General features: G+C 39.3%; 1 protein-coding gene across 2 annotated transcripts in view; it reads left to right on the top strand.

Annotated features, from left to right (window-relative positions):
- The window catches only part of Pkia (cAMP-dependent protein kinase inhibitor alpha), a 93,591-nt gene that overhangs the window by 67,539 nt on the left and 11,084 nt on the right, over positions 1-14,968 (top strand). The window lies entirely within an intron of this gene.

The following is a 14,968-nucleotide window of genomic DNA, read 5'->3' as shown; positions in this document are numbered from 1 at the left end:
AAAGAGCATCCAAAATGATTAGACTAGATATATGGGATTTGGAGTTAAGAAGGTTTTATAGATAAAACATAGAAATCAAAGAAGACAGTGGCTCTAATTAAGATGTGAGATCAAATATGATTGAAAAATCACAGTCTATAATTTAAATAGACAATCAGTTTGTGAAACAATGTCTCAACATAGTGTGAAAATGGCAACATAGTTACAAAGAAATATGAAAGGCATACTCTAAATATAATATGTAATATGCTTAGCTTAACGTGCCCCATATGTGTTATTGTAAAATGACCACCACTGATTGTATGACTTAAGAACTCTAACCTGTTATTTCATCATAAAAACATTAAGTTGACAAAGTCATTAAGACAGTCAAATTAATGTTGTGTACTTTCTAGTGGGCCTGGCATACCTTTTCAACTTTTAAATATCTGCAAAGCACTCAAGTTCAGAATCTTCACAGCTGTTTTGTTATTCTTATAATCATTATCCATTGGCTCTATTCAATAAATCTGATTTTTATTTGACGTCTCTTGTTACCTTAAAGGTGGGAAAGTAAATAAATTAATTTTAAAAATGTGCGAGAGTCATAACCTATTTTTCCACTTTTTAGAACTACATGTATGTATGTCTTGTGTGTGTACACACGTGGACATCATAGGATAGTTTGTGGAGTCGTTTCTCTCCCTCCACCCATGTGGACCCCATGAGTGGAACTCTAGGTAGACTTTCGGCTTACTGGCAAGTACCCTGACATGGGAGCCACCTTGCTCGCTCCTGATTTTCGGGAGCTAAATATTTATCTGAAATACATAGGGGAAAAAATTTTAGTTTAATAAGAAAGAATCTATTTTAGAAGTGTCGTTACTCCTTAAAATAACACAGAGCCACTGAAGGAAAAATGACAGTCTTTTAGGAAGATTTGGGTAAGGAAGACTGTTACCAGCCTCAGCCTCTGAAAGCTGTTAGGATTTTCTTTTCTTTTTTCTTCTTTTTTTTTTTTCTTCATCTTTTTTTAAATTCATTTACTTTTTATATTAATCACAAGTTATTTACTTTGTATCCCAGCTGTAGCCCCATCCCTCAGTCCCTCCCAATCCCACCCTCCCTCCCTCATCTTCTCCTTGCCCCTTTCCAAGTCCACTGATAGGGGAGGACCTCCTCCCCTTCCATCTGACCCTAGCTTATCAAGTCTCTTCAGGACTGGCTGCAATGTCCTCTTCTGTGGCCTAGCAAGGCTGCGCCTCACTCAGGGGGGCGGGGGGTTCAAAGACCTTGCCGTTAAGTTCATGTCAGAAATAGTCCCTGTTCCCCTTATTAGAGAACCCATTTGGACACTGAGCTACCATAGGCTATATCCGAGGGTAAATCAAGGCTTGCATCCTTACATCAGTTTTTCCACTGACTGTGTGTAATACTAGTGAAACCAGTTAAACTCTCTGCTTTAGTGTCTTCATTTGTAATGCACAATCAATATTACGTATAGGTAAACCAGCAGTATTTCTGCTGCTAAGTAACCATCTCAGCAGTGACATCACAGGGATTATGTAACAGTCTTTTGAATTATTCAATAAATTATGTAGAAACATCTAACAATTAATCATCGGAAGTCACCTATTTTACAAAAAGCCATGTAAACAAGCCATTTGTGAAATGATTTCTCTCCCATGGGTACATCTGAAAGAAGAACTGACTACCTCACTGAAAGATTCTTATTTGTAATAAGTTCTTGCTCGTGGCATTTCCCCTTTTAACTAACTGAGGCATCCTCAGATGTGTTGAAGCTATAAACCATGTGTATTCATTTGCAACATCAGTCAAAAATTATTTGATAAAAATGAAAATCTTAAAAACAGATAACCTTTAACGAAATGAACTAAATTTGATTGCCAGGAACTGGGCAGAGCTTTCTGTTGCCGAAGTCATCATTTAGATTCTCTAAGTAGGAACACGCAAAAGCAAGTACACGTGGATACCTTTCCCTGTGTTGCTAGAGAAAAGGGACTTGAAGAAACGAATGTAGGAGGATCTGATCTTCCCCTTTGAAGCTATCTGGCAAGGTTTTTCATAGAGAGTAAGAAAACAAGATAGAATTAAGAAGCAGGGTGTGGTGGTGCATGCCTTTAGCCCCAGCATTTGTGAGGCAGGGGCAGGTAGTTCAAGGCCAGCCGGGTCTACACAGTGAGTTCAAGGACAGCAAAGCTACAGAAACTCTGTCTCAAAAAACAAAACAAAAACAAACAAAAAACAAAGATTTGTTTAAGAAACACAGAAATTATCACTACAAATAATGGCGAAAGAGGAAGTATTACAAGAGCAAAGGTATTTATGAGTACCTTTGAAGTTACTAGATACCTAAATAGAGTGAAAATAGTTCCCAAAATTGAGTCTCTACTTTTGCTAACAGCTGTAGGCTACACTCTTATTTTAAACTTTTGATTGACTAAACATTATAAGGGCAGTGAACAATTTAAGTCTTGAAATAAAATAATTATGAGGAAGCAATCAAATAGTGATACAATAACCAACTTAAAGATTTATTTATTGGACCCAGAGAAGAGCATGTCTGATTGCATGCGGGTTGATGCCCCAGGTCCCGCCTCTGAGAAAAAGGTATCGGACGGGTCTGATGCTCTTTGGGTGGATGACACCTAAATGAACATCTGTACAAAGTCCCAATTTATTTCTAATATCAGAGATCAGATCTCTACTCCTCTACTCCTGATGCGTCTAAAACAAAAAGGGGGAACTGTAGAGAGCTGTGGAATGCTATGCCTTAAAGATGGAGCTGGTTTCCGCCTTCCACCTTCCCGATGGTGAGTGCTCTCTGTCACGAACACCTCCACATTCGGCTAAGGCCAAGGATCTGGCTTGCTTCCATGTGTGTGGACCTATCTGCATTGCCCCCGTGGCACGCCTGGGTTGGCTACCCAGAGGCTATTTAAGCTGTGGGCTGGCTTCCCCCGGGGTCCGAGGATTGTTCAATGTTCCTGAATAAACTGCATTGAAAAAAAAAAAAAAAAGGAAAAAATATATTCACAAAAGCAAAAACTAGGCTGACACACTAATGATGACAAGATAAGGTAGAAAGTATTAATTTTACTGTGGCTAGGTCTTGGAGTGCACGTCTTTTCTGTATTTCATGGCTAACACAGTCTATTTGAAGCACTTTTTCACGTGTCAGAATACTTGGTTATTTCTAGTAAACACCTAGGCAGCTCAGTAGCAGCGTAAACTGATTAGTTTTTAATGAATCACTGTTTTTGATAGCATCTATGTGAAGCAAACTCTGGTTATTTGAGCATGGCTATTTTGCAAAGGTTTTCTTGAAAGTGAATAATAGGACTTTGTGACTGCAATACTCAAGCTTTCAAATAAAAATGATAAATTCTGGCTCTTTGGTCTCCCCACCCCCGAAGGGAGGAGCAGTCCTGTTGGGCCACAGAGGAGGGCTTTGCAGCCAGTCCTGAAGATACCTGATAAAACAGGATCAGATGAATGGGGAGGAGGTCCCCCCTATCAGTGGACTTGGAAAGGGGCACGGTGGAGATGAAGGAGGGAGGGAGGGAGGGAGGGACTGGGAGGGAATGAGGGATCGGAACACGGCTGGGATACAGAGTTAATAAAATGTAACTGATAAAAAAAAATAAAAAATAAATAAATAAATAAAATAAAAAAAGAAAAAAAAAAGAAAAATGCCACTGGCCCCAGGAAGCTCAGAAGACTTGATGATACAAGTGACAGTAATAACAATTTTATATTGTATCATACAAAATATGACCATTTATGCCCAGCAAACCAATATATGCCAAATGGATGATGCTTGATAGTGTGTGTGTGTGTGTGTGTGTGTGTGTGTGTGTGTGTATGTGTGCACACACGCATGTGCACATGTGCTTGCAAGTTAAAAAGAGCCATTCATGATGCAGGGCAGATGGTAGAGACATTAGCTAGACAGGGTGGAAAGCATTTTGTTATGCTTTTATAGTCTGCACTGTAAAAAATTTTTTACAATTATCTGAAAAGGCTATTAAAATTCTCTTCATTTTTTTCAACCTAAACAAAAAGTCTCTATGAAGGCCAGATTTTCCTTTTGTAATTCAATGGAAGTAACATATTGCAACAGATCTAGTGCAGAAACCGATTCAAGATGCCAGATGTCTCTTAATAAGCCAGAAATTTATAAAAGCCGTATTTACTAATGTAAAACTGTACGGAATGTCTGTCATTTTTTTTTCTTTTGAAAACGTATTTCCTTTCCAATACAAATGTTTACATAAATATGTAGTAGGGTTATTGGTTTCTTTCAGGAAATTAATAAATACTTAAATTTGACCACTTCTTTTTTTTTTTTTTTTTTTTTTACACGGCAAATGTTGGTAGACTGTTCCACAGAAATGAAAGTTCAGAATGCATGGAAATCTTAGACAAAACAGCCATGTGCATTGTGCACTGAAGCCCCGGAAAATACCCAGAGCTTTAAATGCAAAGTACACAATTGCATTATTTTAACTCTTTTTTTTTTGTATTTATTTATTTATTTATTTTTTAATGTTTATAATTTTTTTTTCAATGCAGTTTATTCAGGAGAATTTTTGCCATTGAATTTGAAAGAGTAGAGCAAGAAAAAGAATTGTTTCTTACATTTAACTTCTTTTTAAAACTTTTTATCGTTCATGTTAGAGTCTTCATTGTGTGCTGGAGGCAGCCTCTCCTTTCTCTCTTCCAAGTCTCTGACTCCCATTTCATGTGTCCCATTTACAGAAGTAAAATTAGCATGTTCTTCAGTCACCATTTGGCTCATGACTCAATGTCACTATAAAAATCATCTTAGCAGCTTCATGGGCTCAGCTTCTTCTAGGATACACCGATGTGGGAAGCTTCAATTTAAGAAAGGAGGCGTAAGTACAGGCCTTTGTGAGGCTCTTGAGACCTAACTAAATCTGTAAGTTCTGCTAGAGTAAACTATACTTTATGTCTGTAAATAATTGCTCTATGATATTAGAAGGGCATAACGGGCATAAACTAGGAAAGGACCCAAGCTATTCACATGAGTTGGCTCGAAAATTTGCCTTACAATTACCATTTCCTGAGGGCAACCCCGATTATTTTCCTTACAGTGAGAGACTGCAGCTTGTTCAGGGTGGGGAATAGGTTTATTTCTTAGTCATAAATTTTGATTGAATTGCATTAAATGTCATTTTTGTGAAATTTAAACTTTAAAATTTAATATAAAATTGGATAGCTCAGTATTTAAAAAATAAAATCTTTCCTCCACTCTAGACTTTAAACAATATAATTTTATAGTTTTAGAACTGAGTACAGAAACTCACCATATTCCTTGTCTATATCCTATAAACTATCATTAGCTAATGTTTAGACAATTCTAAATATACAGCAATACAAATAAAAACTAATGTCCATTATTACTATTTTTAAGGGTTTTCTCTTTGTTTTATATAGTCAGAATAAATGCTAATTTCTCCTCTGCTGAACCTCTGTCATCTGCTAGCATTCATTTGATGTTGTCTTCCTTTCTTCCTTCCTTCCTTCCTTTCTATATCTAGGTTCTGTTAGTTATAACTTTTGGTGACAGTTCTCCATAATTTCATAGCAAAAGTTTCTTTTTCATAACATGATGTGTGTTTTTTTGTTTTTTTTTAATAAGCGACATCTCTGGATCTTTAGTGGCTGAATCAATAAATAGACCTGTGCCTATAGTTTTAACAGTGGGGAAAAAAGCATTGCGTATGTGAAAGCATGCACTTTTGAGAACCTAAATAATAATAAAAAATTTTAATAATGGAAAACATCCAAAGAGTTCAAAGGAGCTATGTATTTTTTCATAATGTAATTACACTTCTTCCTTGCCTATGTTTATCTTGTGCTATCTGTCAGCTATCATTCTTTTATCATAAATAAAATAATCTATTGTTCGTCTGAATAAAGTATTTTAAAAAGCACTAATTTTCTCTTAAAAGCTAATATAATAGTTAAGACAACAACTGTAGCTAAATACCTAATATTTCGTTTACAACTTACGTTAGATGTGCAAAGTGTGTGCATGTAAATTTAATAAATAGAAATGTAAATATTAAGGGGAGGGGCTGTAACAGAAATGGTGCATCTCTTGACTGTTCTCACTCCGATAGACTCACCCAGCTGCCGTCTGCACATGACCATCTGAGGACAATTACAACACACCTCTATAATTCCCATGCCCCACTTTGTCCCAGCATGTGCCCATTAGCTAAGAGTGCACCGAACGAAAGTTGTCAGTTCTGCTCACTGGTAGCCTTGCCAGATTCTTGTTCTGCTTCCTGCTTTCTTTTGGAAAACATAACCACAACTCTCTGCTTCGTTTTTGATACTGCTGATCTCCTTATACTCAGCAGCAGCAGCGTGAGTTAGACAAACCCCATATATCATGACAGTCTGCAGAGAAAAATAGTAATGGGAAGAAGCCAAGGACTTCTTTTATAAAATAAAACCTGACTTTTAAGCCATGGTCTGCATAAGATTTAGGGGTCACTTAAAATACGAGACTTTTTAGCTGACAATGAGGTATTGATTTTTAACTGTTATTTTCTTTTGCTAGATGATAAATAATAGCAGTTGTGTTTTTTAAATCATATTTTGAAAAGCTATTTTAAAAGACACTAAGAATAGAAACTGTGAAAAGTACTAATTTTCTAGCTCCATTTCTCCTTAAATACTTGCAGGTATATTCACCAGGCTGATATCCTTGTGCATCTCAAAACCTTCAGGTTAATGTAGCAATTAACATCATGTTGCTAACACTGTCCTTGTACCTAATAGAATTAAATTGCTGCAGGGTCAAAACATTATTACTGACTCAGAAACACCCTCATAAAGAAGTAAAAGGATGGTGTTGGGAATCTATAAACATATGTTCCATAATTTTAAATAACAAGGTAAAGCTGGGAAGAAAGTTGAGTTGTATGGTCCTCAGACACTTTGTCTATAGAATCATCCAGTTTGGAGTGGGTACGTCTTTAGGATTTGTTACTTCGCCATCATCAGGAAGCAGGGGCAGTCTCTGTGGCTGCGGAAAAAAGGAAAAATCACCATTTCTATTCATACTTTTAATTTAAGACTGATCATAAGCAAGGGACTATGTTAGAAATTTCATATTATAAAAATAGTAACAAAATGTGTGTCCTTTTAAATTTAGAGTTTTAGTTAGCAAATAGTGAGATGAATTTTGACATTTTTATGCATACAGCATTTTGATTTTCTCACGCCCATCACTCCATGGCCCTCCCCATTTCTCCCACCCCCTCTCTTTCTGCCCCTTTTATCTCCAAAGGATTCTGCTTCTGCTTTTTCTCATATTCGTTCAACAAATGAGAGAGTATACACAATATTTCTTCCCTCCCAGAAATAAGTTCTTGACTTGTCATAGCTTGCTCTCTGTCCAGAAAGAGAGGTCACCATAATGCTGTCAGTGCCTTGTACAAACAAAAATCCAAGTTCATGAAGTGCTGTCTGAAGTTGGGGAAAGTGGCAAAAGAGAAGATGAGTTTGGGCTGAATTGCGAGGGCTCGGTCTGTTTCACCAAGAAACTGTATTTGGGTACTGCATTTCAGGTGGAGCAACAGACTTGAGCAGATGCAGACAGTGTGTGCTGTTCTGCAATATGCCAAGGACGACAGTGAGTGGTGAAGTAAAATTTGCAGAAGCAGGAGCCTTAAAAGCCCTAAGAGGAATTCTAGTTTTTAGAATTTGTAGCCTATGGGTGAGGCTTTGAAGTGTTTTCAGGATGGCCTAAGATCACTCTGGAAGCAACATTTTAAGTAGAATGAAAATGTAAGTGATGTAAAAAAAATGATATTTATTGAAAAATAATTAGATATTGATTTCAAGGCGAGAGATAAGAAAAATGTGCTAAACATAATGGATAATGTAACAGCAAGTGGGTGATGGTATTGAAGATGCAATAAAATAAAATCAATAACATGTCTGAAAGAAAGAAAAAAGAAAGAAAGAAAAGAAAATTCACCAGCAAGAGAGAGAGAGAGAGAGAGAATATAGTTTAGGAGAAGAATTTTGAGAAAACTTATAGCCAAAGTTCTGTATCGTTTTAGCAAAGACAGATAGAGCCATCACTGAAAGCAGACAATATCTGATTTTTAGACTGAAGAGGGCTGGTAGTAATTCCCATGGATCAGAGAGCAAGGAAGAGTCATCCAGAGGTGAATAAAGGGATCTGTGCAACTCTGAGTACAGACTAATAATAGTCAGAAATGTCTAGTTGAGCCAATTGGCACAATTTCGTAACTTTTTCTGGTAACAGCCACCTGGTAGTGAGATCAAAGAAAGCATACTGGGCTGTTTTCTCAGCATGGAGCATAGGTAGGAAGGCAGTGATCACATAGACCAAAGGGACTTCCTAATGCTGAGATGACCAGGCAGGAACCAGTGGGCAGCTGACTGCCATGGCACTGCACCTAGTGAGACTGAAGTAAACGGCGGTGAAGGGGTTAAAGTCAGGCTCCAAATGAGGCACTGATTCCCAAAGCATAGGAGGAAAGGAAATGTAGAAATGGCAATGGCCAGAGAAGGGAATTTCCAAGTACAGGATTTTTAAAAAGAAAGCAGTTTCGAGTAACCATTGTTAACATCCTTTCCCATGAAGCACATCGGTTATCACCTTATCCGGTGCGCTTCTTTATGAGTCAATAATTAAGAACAAAATGGTTAAAGGTTTCCCTGTAATTCACTCCATGTCTGAATGGCAGAGCAACAACCAGCAGCCAAATCCTTCACTTTGGTGGAAGAAAATGTATAGCATAGGCAAATAATAAAGAGAAAGATTGATTTTTTGCCCGTGGTTTTGTAGTTTTCAGGCACCGGATTCTGAGGCTTCGGGGCTGGGGCAAGGCATTGTGATAGCTGTATAAGATGTAAGAGAGCTCATGCCTCCTGGTAGCCAGAAAGCTAAGAAGGAGGACCCGAGGTCTGAATGCCCCTTCACAACTATGTTTGTAATCATCTAACTCTCTTCTATGAGACCTTACCACCTCCCAGAATAACAGACTGAGTCTAGGTGTCTGCAGTAGATACGATCCTGGTGAACTGTAACGTGCTTTTTACGCTTACTGAAACAACACTCCGGGATGAGAACAGCTTCCTTGTCTCAGACACCAAGTGTCCTCCAGAACTGCCTATCACAGAGCTTGCTGGTCCCCTCGCTCTTTGACATGGAGAAAGGCAAACAGCAAACCGCTAATGGCAGTTCAATAGGTTGTATGTATATGGTTTTATGTCTGACCACTTGGCATTTTAAAACCGGGGGGTTCATCCCTACTACAGGAGATGCTAGTTCTTCATCTCTCAGCAGCCATTAATGGCCTGTCCCTCTTCATCTAGAAGTGCAGCCACTGAGATTTTCCCTTTCCGTGTTGGCATTTCAACTGGGTTTGTCATTGTTCAGGTCATGTTTAGGCATCCCTATTGTTGAGATTTCATGGGTGAAGCTGTAATATATAGAAGACATTATTCCACGGCAGAGCAGGTGCTCAGGTACCCTGGCTCTTAGGATCTTTGTGCCCCTCTTTCACTACGTTCCCAAAGTGTTTGATGAGGGTGTTGTGTTGTAGATCTGTCAGTTAGAGCTGGATACCCCAAAGTCAGTCTCTTCATTTGACCAGTTGGGACTTTCTGTGCTGGTCTCCACATTCTGTAAAATAAAATATCTTAGATGAGGGATGAGAATCACACATACTAAAGAACAATAAATGGACTCAAATGTTAGATATACATATTTATTTACTTATGTATATGTATGTGTACATAACAATAATTAAAAAGGACCATCAAGTTAAGAATGAACAGAGGGACATAGGAAAAGTTAAGGAGAGAAGGAAATGACATAAATACTTATATGAATTAAAAATTAACTAAATTGTAATTTAATTTTTTATTTTTATTTTTTTAATATTTAGTTACAGTTTGTTAATTTTGTATCCCTCCTGTATCCCACTCCCTCTTTCCCTCCCAATCCCACCCTCCCACCCTCAATCTCCTCCCGGCCCTTTTCTGAGTCCACTGATAAGGGAGAAACTCCTCCCCTTACATCTGATACTGGTTTATCAGGTGTCTTCAGGACTGGCTGCAAAGTCCTCCTCTGTGGCCTAGCAAGGCTGCTCCTCCCTGGAAGGGGTGGGGGGAAGGGTGTCAAAGAGCCCACCATCGAGTTCATGTCAGAAACAGTCCCTGTTCCCCTTACTAGGGTACCCACTTGGATACTGAGCTCAGATGTACCAAGGGCTACATCTGAGCAGGGGCTCTAGGTTGCATCCATACATGGTCCTTGTTTGGAGAAATAGTCTCATAAAAGACCCCTCTGTCCAGATATATTTGGTCCTTGTGGAACTCCTGTCCTCTCCAGGTCGTATTAACGCCCCCCCCCCTTTTCTTGATTCCCTGCATTCTGCTGGAGGTTTGGTAATGGGTCTTAATATCTGCTGTGATACGTTGCTAGGTAGAGTCTTTCAGAGGCCCTCTGTGGTAGGCTCCTATCCTGTTACTTGTTTGCTCTCAATGTCCTTAGCCATCAGAGAGATGCAAATCAAAACCACCCTGAGATTTCACCTGACACCCACCAGAATGGCTAAGATAAAAAACTCAAGTGACAACACATGCTGGAGAGGTTGTGGAGTAAAGGGAACCTTCCTCCATTGCTGGAGGGAATGCAAACATGTACAACCACTTTGGAAATCAATCTGGTGCTTTCTCAGAGAATTAGGAATAGTGCTTCCTCAAGATCCAGCTATACCACTCCTAGGCATATATCCAAAAGAGGCTCAAGTACACAACAAGGACATATGCTCAACTATGTTTGTAGCAGCTTTATTTGTAATAGCCAGAACCTAGAAACAATACAGATGTCCCTCAGTTGAGGAATGGATACAGAAATTGTGGTACTTTTACACAATGAAATACTACTCAGCAATTAAAAGCGAGGAAATCATGAAATTTGCAGGCAAATGGTGGGACCTAGAAACGATCATCCTGAGTGAAGTATCCCAAAAGCAGAAAGACACACATAGTATATACTCACTTATATAGACCTATAAGATAGGATAAATATACTGAAATCTATCCACCTAAAGAAGATAAACAAGAAAGAGGACCCAGGGTACGATGACCAATCCTCACTTAGAAAGACAAATGAGATAATTTCATTAAATTTAATTAAAATAATTTTAAAAGGTGTACTCAATTATAGCTAGAAGATAAACCATTTTCAGCAGAAACTGTTATTATCTAATAGTATAAAATGTCCATGTGGGAACAGGAAGGTAGAAACTCATTCAAGAAGAGATTGCTTGTTGTGCCTGACAGTCCCCCATCTTCAGCTCCAGCATGGTTGTTTCAGCACAGTTTCCCTAGCCATTTGTGCTAGATGTGGTAAACACCTGACCTGATGCAATTTTTGCTCACCCTCTCAACTTAACTACTCCAGCAGTTTTTGTTGGGTGTTGAAATTGGCTATTTTTATGATATTCTGCTATCTATCTGTTTTTTCTATCTTCTATTTGCTATTTCTTCTCTTGTTTTGCTTGTCGCAATCTTAATAAGTTCACACATTTAAAACCCAAAGTACAGCTATCTTAGATAATTCTCCATATGGACTAGCATCCAACACAAAGGCCTTTGGAGGACAGTCATTACCTTAACTGTATCAATCTTCAGGTTTACGAATCACAGGCTGTGTTTGGGAAGTTCACTTTAATTCACTCTGCTAATTGAAAACTGTATTTCAAGGAGTGTGTATTTCAAAAACGTATTTCAAGCAGATTCATCCTTCTGGACTACCGCAGTGTATGTTCCCAGGCAGTGTTTGGTGTAGGGTGATGACAGAGCATACACTGTATCTGAGCCCGTCTCTCAGCTATTCTTAGCCTTTCTGGAGACAGTCTGCTTGATGAATGCTTACTCTGGACTGCACCACTTCAATCAGCCCTACCCTGTTTCCAAGTCAGCTCTATAGCATGCTGAGAGAAAAGAGAATTTTAGAGTATACACCATGGTGTATGGGCTAAAGCTGTTCCTGTGCCTTTTTCAGAAAGCTCTTACTACATTTGTTAAATTTATGGTTTATGGCTGTTTTCAGTTATAATTCAACAGTGAGTAGTTGGAGTAGAGATTAAAGTATTTGCTGTTGGATCTTGAGCACAAGAAGGGCCCTAGCTTCCCTTATCAATATTTTTACTTTTATTTTTTTATGATGCTGTAGATGAAAGCAGGACATTGTGTATACCATATGTTCGACCACAGAGCTATAACTTTACCCCAGCAGAATTTTGATTTTTTAAAATAATTACTAAATTGTTTTGTAATTATAATTACATCATTTCGCTCTAATTTTCTCCCTTTAAATCTCCCATACTTCTCTCTCTCTCTGTTTTTCTTCCTCTCCCTCTCTCTCAAATTCATGACATCTTTTTCTTTAATTGTTACACACACATATACACACATATATACACATACTCACGTACATACATACAACCGCAGGCTTGTAACGCTACCTGAATGTTTATTTTCTCAGACTAACCACTTGATATTGGAAAACCAGTTGAGGGAATCTTTCCTGGGAAAACTGTACTCTTGGTATTCCCCAGCTGTTCATAGTTCTTTCTCTAGGGTTAAGGCCCCATTAGCTTTCCTCTTTCCATTGGTCTCATTACTGTTTAGGTCTTGTTTAGGAATTATGTGGTTTGAAATAAGAATGCCCCCCCCCCAGGCTGGCTCATATTTTTGAATGCTCAATCACCAGGAAGTAGAGCCACTTGGAAGTATTAGAAAAATTAGGAGATAAGGCACTGTTGGAGGAAATGTGTCCCTGGGAATGGGCCTTGAGTTTTCAAAAGCCCGCACCCGGCTCAGTTCCTCATCTCTCTAACTCTGCAGCACGTTGTAGAATTCTCAGCGACTCCTCACTCACCAGGCCTACCAGCATGCCACCATGCTCCCCACTGGGATGGTCATGGAATAAACTCTGACACTGTAAGCAAGCCCTAAATTAAAATGTTTTCTTTTATAAGAATTGCTTTGGTCATGGTGTCTCTTCACAGCGCTATAACAGTGATTAAAAAAGGAAGTCATGTGGATGAGACTTCATCAAAGTATTGCTTTTCTGACATTTCTGGTAGACAAATCTCATACCAACGTTTATGTTGCTCTGGCTCTTACAGCTCATCTCCTAATCTTTTCAAAATTGGTCTTTCAGCCTTTAGATCAGGAATTGTGTTGTGTATGTATCAGTTGAAACTGGGTACCAGAGGATTATTTGTTCTTTGCATTTTTAATTAATTTTTTTATTAATTACAGTTTATTCACTTTGTATCCCAGCTGTAGCCCCCTCCCTTTTTCCACCCAATTCCACCCTCCCTTCCTCATCTCCTCCCTGCCCCTCTCCAAGTCCACTGATAGGGGAGGTCCTCCTCCCCTTCCATCTGACCCTAGTCTATCAGGTCTCATCAGGACTGACTGCATTGTCTTCCTCTGTGGCCTAGCAAGGCTGCTCCCTCATCAGGGGGATGGGGTGATCAAAGAGCTGGCCACTGAGTTCATGTCAGAGACAGTCCCTGTTCCCCTTACTAGAGAACCCACTAAGACACTGAGATGCTGTGGGCTACATCTGTGCAGGGGTTCTAGGTTATATGCATGCATGGTCCTTGGTTAGAGTATCAGTCCTGGGCCCAACTTTTTTGGTTCAGTTGCTCTCTTTGTAGAGCTTTTTTCCTCCCCAGGTCTTACTATCTCCGCCTTCTTTCATAAGGTTCCCTCCACTCTGCCCAAAGTTTGGTTATGAGTCTCAGCATCTGCTTTGATACACTGCTGGGTAGTGTCTTTCAGAGGCCCTCTGTGGTAGGCCCCTGTTCTTTGCATTTTGATTGGCTTTGGTTTTCTACAATGGTATCCATTTATTATAAAAGGAAGTTTCTACAATAAGAGTCAAGACCTACATTTATCAGTGAGTATAAGGGTAAACGTTTAGAATAAACTGGTTTTGGAAAGTGGAAGTTAGAGATGTGTTGGCTATTGCCCAGGTGTGTGCCTCTATTGCACCCTTAGGGTATTTTTACCATGCTGATCATTCCTGTGCAGGGAATCTTATGAAAGAAAGGGGAGATAGAAAGACCTGGAGAGGACAGGAGCTCCAAAAGGAGACCAACAGAGCCAAAATTAAAACAAACAAACAAATAAAAAATGAGTACTGAGGGCTCTGAAGAGAATGATACCCCAACCTAGGACAATGCAATGAGAAGACCTAAAACCCCAGCTCAGATGTAGCCCATAGCCTCGGTCTCCAAGGGGTTTCCCTAGTAAGGAAAGCAGAGGCTTTCTCTGACATAAACTCAATGGCAGGCTCTCTGATCACCTCCCCCTAGGGGGTGCAGCCTTGCCAGACCACAGAGGAAGACAATGCAGCCAGCCCTGATGAGACCTGATAGGCTAGGATGAAATAGAAGGGGAGGAGGACCTCCTCTATCAGTGGACCAGGGGAAGGGCATAGGGGAAGAAGAAGGAGGGAGGGTGGGATTGCAAGGAGACAAGGGAGGGTGCCATAGCTGGAATACAAATTGAATAAATGGTAATAAATGATAATGATTAAAAAACAAGAAAATAGTGAAATTTGCAGGTAAATGGTGGGAACTGGAAAAGATCATCCTGAGTGAGCTATCCCAGAGGCAGAAAGACACACATGGTATCACTCATATAGACATATAGACATATAATATAGGATAAACCTACTAAAATCTGTACACCTAAAGAAACTAATCAAGAGGGAGGGCTCTGGTTAAAATGCTCAATCCCCATCCAGAAAGGCAAAGATGATAGACATCAGGAAAAGGAGAAGGCAGGGAACAAGTTAGGAGCCTGCCACAGAGGGCCTCTGAAAGGCTCTGCCCTGCAGACTATCAAAGCAGATGCTGAG

The sequence above is a fragment of the Meriones unguiculatus genome, chromosome 6, assembly GCF_030254825.1.
Source record: "Meriones unguiculatus strain TT.TT164.6M chromosome 6, Bangor_MerUng_6.1, whole genome shotgun sequence".
NCBI classification, from domain to species: Eukaryota; Metazoa; Chordata; class Mammalia; order Rodentia; family Muridae; genus Meriones; species Meriones unguiculatus.
The sequence above is the reverse complement of the archived record's forward strand: the minus strand, read 5'-3'. Positions and strand labels throughout refer to the sequence as shown.